The sequence below is a fragment of the Zootermopsis nevadensis genome, unplaced genomic scaffold, assembly GCF_977971745.1.
Source record: "Zootermopsis nevadensis isolate Lab colony 2312 unplaced genomic scaffold, Znev_1.0 Znev_ptg000008l, whole genome shotgun sequence".
NCBI classification, from domain to species: domain Eukaryota; kingdom Metazoa; phylum Arthropoda; class Insecta; order Blattodea; family Termopsidae; genus Zootermopsis; species Zootermopsis nevadensis.
Window position 1 is genome coordinate 19,071,596 of NW_028259140.1, and position 13,998 is coordinate 19,085,593.

The following is a 13,998-nucleotide window of genomic DNA, read 5'->3' on the forward strand; positions in this document are numbered from 1 at the left end:
TTCCGAGGAGGTGTACTGTTATAGATTTAGTGGGAGTGCCTAGTCTGTCTCAAAGAGGAGTTTGAGATCAGGGGATGTGCTGAGTAGCAACTTTCATGTGAACTGTAGCTGTAGTGTGTGTTTACTGGCATCAACGAAGACATGGAGGACCAATTTGTCTGAATATCAGTGTTTCAGAAGATCTGTTGTGTGCGTGATGGGGAAGCAGCTTTTTTGGAGTTGGAGATGTGAAGAACGAGACAGAACGAAGCACCTGGAGTGTTTGTTACTTGGATAAGGAATTGCATTATTCAGGTATGTTAGAGAGTAGAGTTTGTTTGCATTCCATAGATCCTTCTTAGGAGTAATCCAAAGGATGCAGTACAAGTCATTTCATACAATAAACATAGACTTCAGGACTTCATTCAATATACGTAAACCTCGGTACTTTTGACACAATTACAAGAACGTGTTTCACATATGAATGTACATAACCTTCAGATTTTGCAATTCAAGTATGAAAGCTAATTTCAGTGCAGGCTTGAATACATTTATATCACAATTTAGAGTTTTAATTGTTGGTTGGTGATTATTAAATAACTTGACACGTGTAAAGTACACTCCTCTTTGACATTTAGCAGGGTTTACATCTTGTAATTAAATTATGTACATCTGTATTTCTTTTAAAATTATCCAACTTTTCCACCACAAATGATAGCAAGCAGAGTATAAATTCACTTGCAAGTGGAAGTGTATTAAATTTACGAAATAATTCTCTACAAGGTAAGCTGCTTTTGACACCTGCCATTGTTGTGATTATTTTCTTTTGCATGTAAAAAGCCTTATTACTGTCTGTTGAATTCCCCCAAAATATTAATCCATAAGACACCACAGAGTGGAAATAAGCAAAGTAATCTAGCTTTATAGTATCTATTGTCATGGGTGGTATGACTGTTCTGATGGCAAGGCACGCAGAGCTTAATTAGGGAATAATATACTCAGTGTGCTTCTTCCAATCTGAGGTGTTGTCAACTTGTAAGCCAAGGAAATTGTTTGTTTCAACTTCCGCGATTAATTTCTCATCACCGTAACCTCTCCTTTTGCCTCTGTACGTAGGTACATGCACATTCACAACATTCCCTAGGGTGGAATGCTCTCCTCGGGAGCTTACAGAGTTGTTCACGCCGACATTGTTGGTGCCCCGGCATATTCCTGCAGGCAGTCCACATCCCTTCTGTACTCACGTTTTCGGGCATATGCATTGTGCAGTGTTGATGGTTGTCGTTCCGTGCGCCGTGATGTCCGCTCGCTTGCTCTGTGTTGGGGTACTGAAGTATGTATTTTCATTAATGTTCTAGGACACCGGCCATGCCGTCATCATGAAGTTACCTGCTTCAGTTCCCTCTGGGTGTTCTGTTTGACATGGCTGGGGTGAAGAACCAGAACGATATTGGCCGCAGTTAGATGACCTGTTACTGGCGAGTAAAACCTCTGTGTTGTGCCCCTGACACGAGATAGGGCTTTGGACCAACATTTCTCAAAGAGAGAGCATATTAATTGGCTCACAAAGGGCAGCGTATGTATAGAGCTACAATAACTGGATGTGAGTGAGTGAGTGTGTGTGTCTGTCTGTTCATAAGAGGCACCAGTACAAGAAGTAGGACACTGTCTTCTGACTTCATATCACAAAGAATATTAACTGGATGAATATTCGGAATATGTACCAAGTTGGAAGAGGAATACTTTTTCTGCCAAGCAACGGTAATGCTCTGACAGAGGCTGACTGCATGTTGGATGTTTGTTCTTACGTGTCTAATCCCCTGTATGTCTATGAACGGCATTCCCCCCCCGCCCCCATTTCAGATTAAATATTTGAATAAGCAGGAGGCACCCATTAGATAAAATAAGTTGGCATGAGATTGTTCCATTTCAGACGACTTTGCCTCCAATGTCTGTGAAAGTGGCCCCTTGAGATTCTAGATTTCTTGTGTATCTTACACCTTTCCTGGAATATTGCAGGAGGAGTGCACCAACACTAGACAGACTGACTTCCGAGAGAAGACCGCTTGTGTCCCCGATGGTTGGCCGTCCTGTTGCTGAGTGCGTACATGGAGAAGAGGACTGAATGCAGCGTGTAAATTTTGTGTGCCTCTGGAGAGGTGGTGCAGTTTTCTGTTATTTAACCCATTGACAGGGGCTTGCTCTGTTGTGGTAATTGTGTTGCAAGTGTGATAGCAACTTAGATATGAATCATGTGAACGTGTAAGGTGTGGATGTCTAGTTATGTGTGTGGGGTGTTCTACGGAGTGTAGTAAAATAGTAGAAATGTCGGCCGCAATCACATTGCGTTGATAAGAGTCTGCTTCATAGTGTGGTGGCCAACACATCTCGGAATGAGAGAGAGTTTGTCCTGTGTGAAAGGCTGTAAGTTGCAGGTGCTCTTGGCTTTGGCCGCAGCTTGTCACCAAAGATGTGATTCCTCTTCCTGGAAAGAATATGTTATTTCGTTTTATCTGCTTCATCCCATTTCACATTCTCAGTTCAAGCTAATGCCACAGGAAGATCTTCAAAACGTCAGTCATTGTGAATCTGTTCGGAAGCAGATGGGGGGGGCTCTGCAGTTTCACTCGTTTAGGAAGTGCGGTGATGAAGATCTCTGGCATAGCTATACCGGACAGTCTTGATAATAGTGGGTGTCCGTTCTCTGACCCAGGAGGGCTTTAAAAGTGTGCTGACCACCACGCATTACTTAGTTTGTATTTTCTTCATGTAAATCTGTAAAGAGATGTCAAAGCGGGAGGTAACGGGAATACTTAGTGATCATCACCGAGAGGGAGTTTCCAAACAGTCGTTAACGGGAGATGCGCAATAGCAGTTGTCCTATGATCGAAAAGTGTGACTTGCCAGTGATGAGATTGCTTTTTGAAAGTCAGGTAAGTGCAATGAGTTTTATGGATTGTGTGTGTTTTTCTGCAAGTGGTTTTCAGCGAATATTGCCGGCATTAATTTTGTTGGTAGTGTATTAAGTGTTGATTGCTGCATGTGCCAAAATGAAGTCTGACGAAGGGAAGTTGGTGTTGTTGAAGTACGGTCACCAGTGGGCTGGGTCGTTGGGTGTGTTATAGATGCTCGTGAAGTACAACCTGGTGGCAGGGGGGCTGTGTAGTGGCGACATATGCAATAATCGTTTATAGTGCTTCCTTCATTGAGCTGTAGTTTATGAAATCCCACCTGTTTTCATAAATGATGGAAGATATTTAGGTTATGGAAATGTTTATTAGTTGGTGTCTTATAGGTGATGTTGGTCGTACTTTTCAAATGACTCAGCTCGCGAGACGTTTTCGCCCTTCTGCAAAATTACTTGTGAGAAATTATCGCGCAGGGAGAATGTCGGTGCTGAATTTGCGTGATGTCTTGAGTGCCAACATGAAATGTGACGAGGATAAGTTCGTGTTGGAAAGGACGTGGACGATTTCAGTGGGTGATTTATAGGTAGACGTGCAGGTATTCAAGAGTTGTGTCTGGTATCAATCTGAGCAGTAACATAACGGCGACCGACAGGTTATGTGACAAATGTGCCCTAGGATGTAGGCGATGTAGATGCAAATTGTGGGCTACTTGTTTCGTAGTGCTTCGTGCTAAGTTGATTGAGCTGTAGTTTATTGGTTGTGGTTGGATTCATAAATTATTTTATGATTTTTGAGGTTATGGAAGTGATTGGTAGTTGGTTTCTTATAGGGGAAGTTGGTAGCTCGTTTCGCCTTAATTTTTTTCTTTAATTCCTGTCATTTTTAAAGGAGAAGATGTGAAACTAATGGTATTCACGGAATAAAGTTTCAGGTCTTCATAATTTTACAGTCTTTGGAGTGGTATTTCAGTCAGCATTTGGTTCGGCAGTGCCGTGTAGTGTTCGCGGACGGGCATGTACCTCAGGTGTATTGTCGGTAGATGACAGCACAGTTCGTCAGGATGCGCACATATTGGTTATTGAATATCCCACATGCACCGCCGGTGGCGGGATGTGTTCTCGCTGTTTTTCAGACGTTGCCGTCCCTGCGTGCGAGAAAATGGCGCAGCTCCTCTGCTGTTATTGTTTCCTTCGGACGGCGTGATGGTAGGATGCATGCCCAGTCGAGTGCAGCTTTACTCTCTTATATTTCCAATGCTTGCAAGTTTATTTGAACTGATGTTTGTCATCTTTCTCCTGTGTGAAGTACGTAAAGTGGGAAATATTTTGGTTGCACGAAAGGCCGGATTATTTGCCAGTAGGTTATTAATGTGGTGTAGAGTGCCTTCGTAGTAAGAATTAATACTGGTCTCTCAATGCGGATGTTTATTTCTGTACATGGTTTTGTTTCAGGTAGGCGTGAATGCAAGCATATGGGATACTTCAGCCGTTATGCAGTTTCGAGTCCATCATTACTACGGAGGTAGCAAGACTTTGCTCCGGTAGCTGACATGACCACTGTGCATGATGGACACAATTCATCAGTCGATGCGGTTGGGATGACCCACAGACTCGTGGTGGCAGCCTCTGTTTTTGTGACTTGCATGTGGAAATTCAGTAGCTGTTGATTTAAATTTGTGCAAGAGCTTATCGCAGTGAAGAAGCTAGAAGTAAGCAGCTAGGGTTACAGGTTGTAATGTTGGTTATGTGGCCACCACACCACACCACACCACAGTTGCCCACTTTTGATTCCTAGTGACCAAGTATGGGGTGTTCGTAGCATGCCTCACAATGCCACAAGGAAGACCTCAGGCCCTCGTGCGATTATATACCTTGCTTTCCGAGGAGGTGTACTGTTATAGATTTAGTGGGAGTGCCTAGTCTGTCTCAAAGAGGAGTTTGAGATCAGGGGATGTGCTGAGTAGCAACTTTCATGTGAACTGTAGCTGTAGTGTGTGTTTACTGGCATCAACGAAGACATGGAGGACCAATTTGTCTGAATATCAGTGTTTCAGAAGATCTGTTGTGTGCGTGATGGGGAAGCAGCTTTTTTGGAGTTGGAGATGTGAAGAACGAGACAGAACGAAGCACCTGGAGTGTTTGTTACTTGGATAAGGAATTGCATTATTCAGGTATGTTAGAGAGTAGAGTTTGTTTGCATTCCATAGATCCTTCTTAGGAGTAATCCAAAGGATGCAGAGCAAGTCATTTCATACAGTAAACATAAACTTCAGGACTTCATTCAATATACGTAAACCTCGGTACTTTTGACACAATTACAAGAACGTGTTTCACATATGAATGTACATAACCTTCAGATTTTGCAATTCAAGTATGAAAGCTAATTTCAGTGCAGGCTTGAATACATTTATATCACAATTTAGAGTTTTAATTGTTGGTTGGTGATTATTAAATAACTTGACACGTGTAAAGTACACTCCTCTTTGACATTTAGCAGGGTTTACATCTTGTAATTAAATTATGTACATCTGTATTTCTTTTAAAATTATCCAACTTTTCCACCACAAATGATAGCAAGCAGAGTATAAATTCACTTGCAAGTGGAAGTGTATTAAATTTACGAAATAATTCTCTACAAGGTAAGCTGCTTTTGACACCTGCCATTGTTGTGATTATTTTCTTTTGCATGTAAAAAGCCTTATTACTGTCTGTTGAATTCCCCCAAAATATTAATCCATAAGACACCACAGAGTGGAAATAAGCAAAGTAATCTAGCTTTATAGTATCTATTGTCATGGGTGGTATGACTGTTCTGATGGCAAGGCACGCAGAGCTTAATTAGGGAATAATATACTCAGTGTGCTTCTTCCAATCTGAGGTGTTGTCAACTTGTAAGCCAAGGAAATTGTTTGTTTCAACTTCCGCGATTAATTTCTCATCACCGTAACCTCTCCTTTTGCCTCTGTACGTAGGTACATGCACATTCACAACATTCCCTAGGGTGGAATGCTCTCCTCGGGAGCTTACAGAGTTGTTCACGCCGACATTGTTGGTGCCCCGGCATATTCCTGCAGGCAGTCCACATCCCTTCTGTACTCACGTTTTCGGGCATATGCATTGTGCAGTGTTGATGGTTGTCGTTCCGTGCGCCGTGATGTCCGCTCGCTTGCTCTGTGTTGGGGTACTGAAGTATGTATTTTCATTAATGTTCTAGGACACCGGCCATGCCGTCATCATGAAGTTACCTGCTTCAGTTCCCTCTGGGTGTTCTGTTTGACATGGCTGGGGTGAAGAACCAGAACGATATTGGCCGCAGTTAGATGACCTGTTACTGGCGAGTAAAACCTCTGTGTTGTGCCCCTGACACGAGATAGGGCTTTGGACCAACATTTCTCAAAGAGAGAGCATATTAATTGGCTCACAAAGGGCAGCGTATGTATAGAGCTACAATAACTGGATGTGAGTGAGTGAGTGTGTGTGTCTGTCTGTTCATAAGAGGCACCAGTACAAGAAGTAGGACACTGTCTTCTGACTTCATATCACAAAGAATATTAACTGGATGAATATTCGGAATATGTACCAAGTTGGAAGAGGAATACTTTTTCTGCCAAGCAACGGTAATGCTCTGACAGAGGCTGACTGCATGTTGGATGTTTGTTCTTACGTGTCTAATCCCCTGTATGTCTATGAACGGCATTCCCCCCCCGCCCCCATTTCAGATTAAATATTTGAATAAGCAGGAGGCACCCATTAGATAAAATAAGTTGGCATGAGATTGTTCCATTTCAGACGACTTTGCCTCCAATGTCTGTGAAAGTGGCCCCTTGAGATTCTAGATTTCTTGTGTATCTTACACCTTTCCTGGAATATTGCAGGAGGAGTGCACCAACACTAGACAGACTGACTTCCGAGAGAAGACCGCTTGTGTCCCCGATGGTTGGCCGTCCTGTTGCTGAGTGCGTACATGGAGAAGAGGACTGAATGCAGCGTGTAAATTTTGTGTGCCTCTGGAGAGGTGGTGCAGTTTTCTGTTATTTAACCCATTGACAGGGGCTTGCTCTGTTGTGGTAATTGTGTTGCAAGTGTGATAGCAACTTAGATATGAATCATGTGAACGTGTAAGGTGTGGATGTCTAGTTATGTGTGTGGGGTGTTCTACGGAGTGTAGTAAAATAGTAGAAATGTCGGCCGCAATCACATTGCGTTGATAAGAGTCTGCTTCATAGTGTGGTGGCCAACACATCTCGGAATGAGAGAGAGTTTGTCCTGTGTGAAAGGCTGTAAGTTGCAGGTGCTCTTGGCTTTGGCCGCAGCTTGTCACCAAAGATGTGATTCCTCTTCCTGGAAAGAATATGTTATTTCGTTTTATCTGCTTCATCCCATTTCACATTCTCAGTTCAAGCTAATGCCACAGGAAGATCTTCAAAACGTCAGTCATTGTGAATCTGTTTCTATAGCAGATGGGTGGGGGGGGGCTCTGCAGTTTCACTCGTTTAGGAAGTGCGGTGATGAAGATCTCTGGCATAGCTATACCGGACAGTCTTGATAATAGTGGGTGTCCGTTCTCTGACCCAGGAGGGCTTTAAAAGTGTGCTGACCACGCATTACTTAGTTTGTATTTTCTTCATGTAAATCTGTAAAGAGATGTCAAAGCGGGAGGTAACGGGAATGCTTAGTGATCATCACCGAGAGGGAGTTTCCAAACAGTCGTTAACGGGAGATGCGCAATAGCAGTTGTCCTATGATCGAAAAGTGTGACTTGCCAGTGATGAGATTGCTTTTTGTAAGTCAGGTAAGTGCAATGAGTTTTATGGATTGTGTGTGTTTTTCTGCAAGTGGTTTTCAGCGAATATTGCCAGCATTAATTTTGTTGGTAGTGTATTAAGTGTTGATTGCTGCATGTGCCAAAATGAAGTCTGACGAAGGGAAGTTGGTGTTGTTGAAGTACGGTCACCAGTGGGCTGGGTCGTTGGGTGTGTTATAGATGCTCGTGAAGTACAACCTGGTGGCAGGGGGGCTGTGTAGTGGCGACATATGCAATAATCGTTTATAGTGCTTCCTTCATTGAGCTGTAGTTTATGAAATCCCACCTGTTTTCATAAATGATGGAAGATATTTAGGTTATGGAAATGTTTATTAGTTGGTGTCTTATAGGTGATGTTGGTCGTACTTTTCAAATGACTCAGCTCGCGAGACGTTTTCGCCCTTCTGCAAAATTACTTGTGAGAAATTATCGCGCAGGGAGAATGTCGGTGCTGAATTTGCGTGATGTCTTGAGTGCCAACATGAAATGTGACGAGGATAAGTTCGTGTTGGAAAGGACGTGGACGATTTCAGTGGGTGATTTATAGGTAGACGTGCAGGTATTCAAGAGTTGTGTCTGGTATCAATCTGAGCAGTAACATAACGGCGACCGACAGGTTATGTGACAAATGTGCCCTAGGATGTAGGCGATGTAGATGCAAATTGTGGGCTACTTGCTTCATAGTGCTAAGTTGATTGAGCTGTAGTTTATTGGGTGTGGTTGGATCCATAAATTACTTTATGATTTTTGAGGTTATGGAAGTGATTGGTAGTTGGTTTCTTATAGGCGAAGTTGGTAGCTCGTTTCGCCTTAATTTTTTTCTTTACTTCCTGTCCTTTTAAAGGAGAAGATGTGTCACTAATGGTATTCACGGAATAAAGTTTGAGGTCTTCATAATTTTACAGTGTTTGGAGTGGTATTTCAGTCAGCATTTGGTTCGGCAGTGCCGTGTAGTGTTCGCGGACGGGCATGTACCTCAGGTGTAGTGTTCGCGGACGGGCATGTACCTCAGGTGTATTGTCGGTAGATGACAGCACAGTTCGTCAGGATGCGCACATATTGGTTATTGAATATCCCACATGCACCGCCGGTGGCGGGATGTGTTCTCGCTGTTTTTCAGACGTTGCCGTCCCTGCGTGCGAGAAAATGGCGCAGCTCCTCTGCTGTTATTGTTTACTTCGGACGGCGTGATGGTAGGATGCATGGCCAGTCGAGTGCAGCTTTACTCTCTTATATATCCAATGCTTGCAAGTTTATTTGAACTGATGTTTGTCATCTTTCTCCTGTGTGAAGTACGTAAAGTGGGAAATATTTTGGTTGCACGAAAGGCCGGATTAGTTGCCAGTAGGTTATTAATGTGGTGTAGAGTGCCTTCGTAGTAAGAATTAATACTGGTCTCTCAATGCGGATGTTTATTTCTGTACATGGTTTTGTTTCAGGTAGGCGTGAATGCAAGCATATGGGATACTTCAGCCTTTATGCAGTTTCGAGTCCATCATTACTACGGAGGTAGCAAGACTTTGCTCCGGTAGCTGACATGACCACTGTGCATGATGGACACAATTCATCAGTCGATGCGGTTGGGATGACCCACAGACTCGTGGTGGCAGCCTCTGTTTTTGTGACTTGCATGTGGAAATTCAGTAGCTGTTGATTTAAATTTGTGCAAGAGCTTATCGCAGTGAAGAAGCTAGAAGTAAGCAGCTAGGGTTACAGGTTGTAATGTTGGTTATGTGGCCACCACACCACACCACACCACAGTTGCCTACTTTTGATTCCTAGTGACCAAGTATGGGGTGTTCGTAGCATGCCTCACAATGCCACAAGGAAGACCTCAGGCCCTCGTGCGATTATATACCTTGCTTTCCGAGGAGGTGTACTGTTATAGATTTAGTGGGAGTGCCTAGTCTGTCTCAAAGAGGAGTTTGAGATCAGGGGATGTGCTGAGTAGCAACTTTCATGTGAACTGTAGCTGTAGTGTGTGTTTACTGGCATCAACGAAGACATGGAGGACCAATTTGTCTGAATATCAGTGTTTCAGAAGATCTGTTGTGTGCGTGATGGGGAAGCAGCTTTTTTGGAGTTGGAGATGTGAAGAACGAGACAGAACGAAGCACCTGGAGTGTTTGTTACTTGGATAAGGAATTGCATTATTCAGGTATGTTAGAGAGTAGAGTTTGTTTGCATTCCATAGATCCTTCTTAGGAGTAATCCAAAGGATGCAGTACAAGTCATTTCATACAATAAACATAGACTTCAGGACTTCATTCAATATACGTAAACCTCGGTACTTTTGACACAATTACAAGAACGTGTTTCACATATGAATGTACATAACCTTCAGATTTTGCAATTCAAGTATGAAAGCTAATTTCAGTGCAGGCTTGAATACATTTATATCACAATTTAGAGTTTTAATTGTTGGTTGGTGATTATTAAATAACTTGACACGTGTAAAGTACACTCCTCTTTGACATTTAGCAGGGTTTACATCTTGTAATTAAATTATGTACATCTGTATTTCTTTTAAAATTATCCAACTTTTCCACCACAAATGATAGCAAGCAGAGTATAAATTCACTTGCAAGTGGAAGTGTATTAAATTTACGAAATAATTCTCTACAAGGTAAGCTGCTTTTGACACCTGCCATTGTTGTGATTATTTTCTTTTGCATGTAAAAAGCCTTATTACTGTCTGTTGAATTCCCCCAAAATATTAATCCATAAGACACCACAGAGTGGAAATAAGCAAAGTAATCTAGCTTTATAGTATCTATTGTCATGGGTGGTATGACTGTTCTGATGGCAAGGCACGCAGAGCTTAATTAGGGAATAATATACTCAGTGTGCTTCTTCCAATCTGAGGTGTTGTCAACTTGTAAGCCAAGGAAATTGTTTGTTTCAACTTCCGCGATTAATTTCTCATCACCGTAACCTCTCCTTTTGCCTCTGTACGTAGGTACATGCACATTCACAACATTCCCTAGGGTGGAATGCTCACCTCGGGAGCTTACAGAGTTATTCACGCCGACATTGTTGGTGCCCCGGCATATTCCTGCAGGCAGTCCACATCCCTTCTGTACTCACGTTTTCGGGCATATGCATTGTGCAGTGTTGATGGTTGTCGTTCCGTGCGCCGTGATGTCCGCTCGCTTGCTCTGTGTTGGGGTACTGAAGTATGTATTTTCATTAATGTTCTAGGACACCGGCCATGCCGTCATCATGAAGTTACCTGCTTCAGTTCCCTCTGGGTGTTCTGTTTGACATGGCTGGGGTGAAGAACCAGAACGATATTGGCCGCAGTTAGATGACCTGTTACTGGCGAGTAAAACCTCTGTGTTGTGCCCCTGACACGAGATAGGGCTTTGGACCAACATTTCTCAAAGAGAGAGCATATTAATTGGCTCACAAAGGGCAGCGTATGTATAGAGCTACAATAACTGGATGTGAGTGAGTGAGTGTGTGTGTCTGTCTGTTCATAAGAGGCACCAGTACAAGAAGTAGGACACTGTCTTCTGACTTCATATCACAAAGAATATTAACTGGATGAATATTCGGAATGTGTACCAAGTTGGAAGAGGAATACTTTTTCTGCCAAGCAACGGTAATGCTCTGACAGAGGCTGACTGCATGTTGGATGTTTGTTCTTACGTGTCTAATCCCCTGTATGTCTATGAACGGCATTCCCCCCCCGCCCCCATTTCAGATTAAATATTTGAATAAGCAGGAGGCACCCATTAGATAAAATAAGTTGGCATGAGATTGTTCCATTTCAGACGACTTTGCCTCCAATGTCTGTGAAAGTGGCCCCTTGAGATTCTAGATTTCTTGTGTATCTTACACCTTTCCTGGTATATTGCAGGAGGAGTGCACCAACACTAGACAGACTGACTTCCGAGAGAAGACCGCTTGTGTCCCCGATGGTTGGCCGTCCTGTTGCTGAGTGCGTACATGGAGAAGAGGACTGAATGCAGCGTGTAAATTTTGTGTGCCTCTGGAGAGGTGGTGCAGTTTTCTGTTATTTAACCCATTGACAGGGGCTTGCTCTGTTGTGGTAATTGTGTTGCAAGTGTGATAGCAACTTAGATATGAATCATGTGAACGTGTAAGGTGTGGATGTCTAGTTATGTGTGTGGGGTGTTCTACGGAGTGTAGTAAAATAGTAGAAATGTCGGCCGCAATCACATTGCGTTGATAAGAGTCTGCTTCATAGTGTGGTGGCCAACACATCTCGGAATGAGAGAGAGTTTGTCCTGTGTGAAAGGCTGTAAGTTGCAGGTGCTCTTGGCTTTGGCCGCAGCTTGTCACCAAAGATGTGATTCCTCTTCCTGGAAAGAATATGTTATTTCGTTTTATCTGCTTCATCCCATTTCACATTCTCAGTTCAAGCTAATGCCACAGGAAGATCTTGAAAACGTCAGTCATTGTGAATCTGTTTCTATAGCAGATGGGGGGGGGGGGCTCTGCAGTTTCACTCGTTTAGGAAGTGCGGTGATGAAGATCTCTGGCATAGCTATACCGGACAGTCTTGATAATAGTGGGTGTCCGTTCTCTGACCCAGGAGGGCTTTAAAAGTGTGCTGACCACGCATTACTTAGTTTGTATTTTCTTCATGTAAATCTGTAAAGAGATGTCAAAGCGGGAGGTAACGGGAATGCTTAGTGATCATCACCGAGAGGGAGTTTCCAAACAGTCGTTAACGGGAGATGCGCAATAGCAGTTGTCCTATGATCGAAAAGTGTGACTTGCCAGTGATGAGATTGCTTTTTGTAAGTCAGGTAAGTGCAATGAGTTTTATGGATTGTGTGTGTTTTTCTGCAAGTGGTTTTCAGCGAATATTGCCGGCATTAATTTTGTTGGTAGTGTATTAAGTGTTGATTGCTGCATGTGCCAAAATGAAGTCTGACGAAGTGAAGTTGGTGTTGTTGAAGTACGGTCACCAGTGGGCTGGGTCGTTGGGTGTGTTATAGATGCTCGTGAAGTACAACCTGGTGGCAGGGGGGCTGTGTAGTGGCGACATATGCAATAATCGTTTATAGTGCTTCCTTCATTGAGCTGTAGTTTATGAAATCCCACCTGTTTTCATAAATGATGGAAGATATTTAGGTTATGGAAATGTTTATTAGTTGGTGTCTTATAGGTGATGTTGGTCGTACTTTTCAAATGACTCAGCTCGCGAGACGTTTTCGCCCTTCTGCAAAATTACTTGTGAGAAATTATCGCGCAGGGAGAATGTCGGTGCTGAATTTGCGTGATGTCTTGAGTGCCAACATGAAATGTGACGAGGATAAGTTCGTGTTGGAAAGGACGTGGACGATTTCAGTGGGTGATTTATAGGTAGACGTGCAGGTATTCAAGAGTTGTGTCTGGTATCAATCTGAGCAGTAACATAACGGCGACCGACAGGTTATGTGACAAATGTGCCCTAGGATGTAGGCGATGTAGATGCAAATTGTGGGCTACTTGTTTCATAGTGCTAAGTTGATTGAGCTGTAGTTTATTGGGTGTGGTTGGATCCATAAATTACTTTATGATTTTTGAGGTTATGGAAGTGATTGGTAGTTGGTTTCTTATAGGCGAAGTTGGTAGCTCGTTTCGCCTTAATTTTTTTCTTTACTTCCTGTCCTTTTAAAGGAGAAGATGTGTCACTAATGGTATTCACGGAATAAAGTTTGAGGTCTTCATAATTTTACAGTGTTTGGAGTGGTATTTCAGTCAGCATTTGGTTCGGCAGTGCCGTGTAGTGTTCGCGGACGGGCATGTACCTCAGGTGTATTGTCGGTAGATGACAGCACAGTTCGTCAGGATGCGCACATATTGGTTATTGAATATCCCACATGCACCGCCGGTGGCGGGATGTGTTCTCGCTGTTTTTCAGACGTTGCCGTCCCTGCGTGCGAGAAAATGGCGCAGCTCCTCTGCTGTTATTGTTTACTTCGGACGGCGTGATGGTAGGATGCATGGCCAGTCGAGTGCAGCTTTACTCTCTTATATATCCAATGCTTGCAAGTTTATTTGAACTGATGTTTGTCATCTTTCTCCTGTGTGAAGTACGTAAAGTGGGAAATATTTTGGTTGCACGAAAGGCCGGATTAGTTGCCAGTAGGTTATTAATGTGGTGTAGAGTGCCTTCGTAGTAAGAATTAATACTGGTCTCTCAATGCGGATGTTTATTTCTGTACATGGTTTTGTTTCAGGTAGGCGTGAATGCAAGCATATGGGATACTTCAGCCTTTATGCAGTTTCGAGTCCATCATTACTACGGAGGTAGCAAGACTTTGCTCCGGTAGCTGACATGACCACTGTG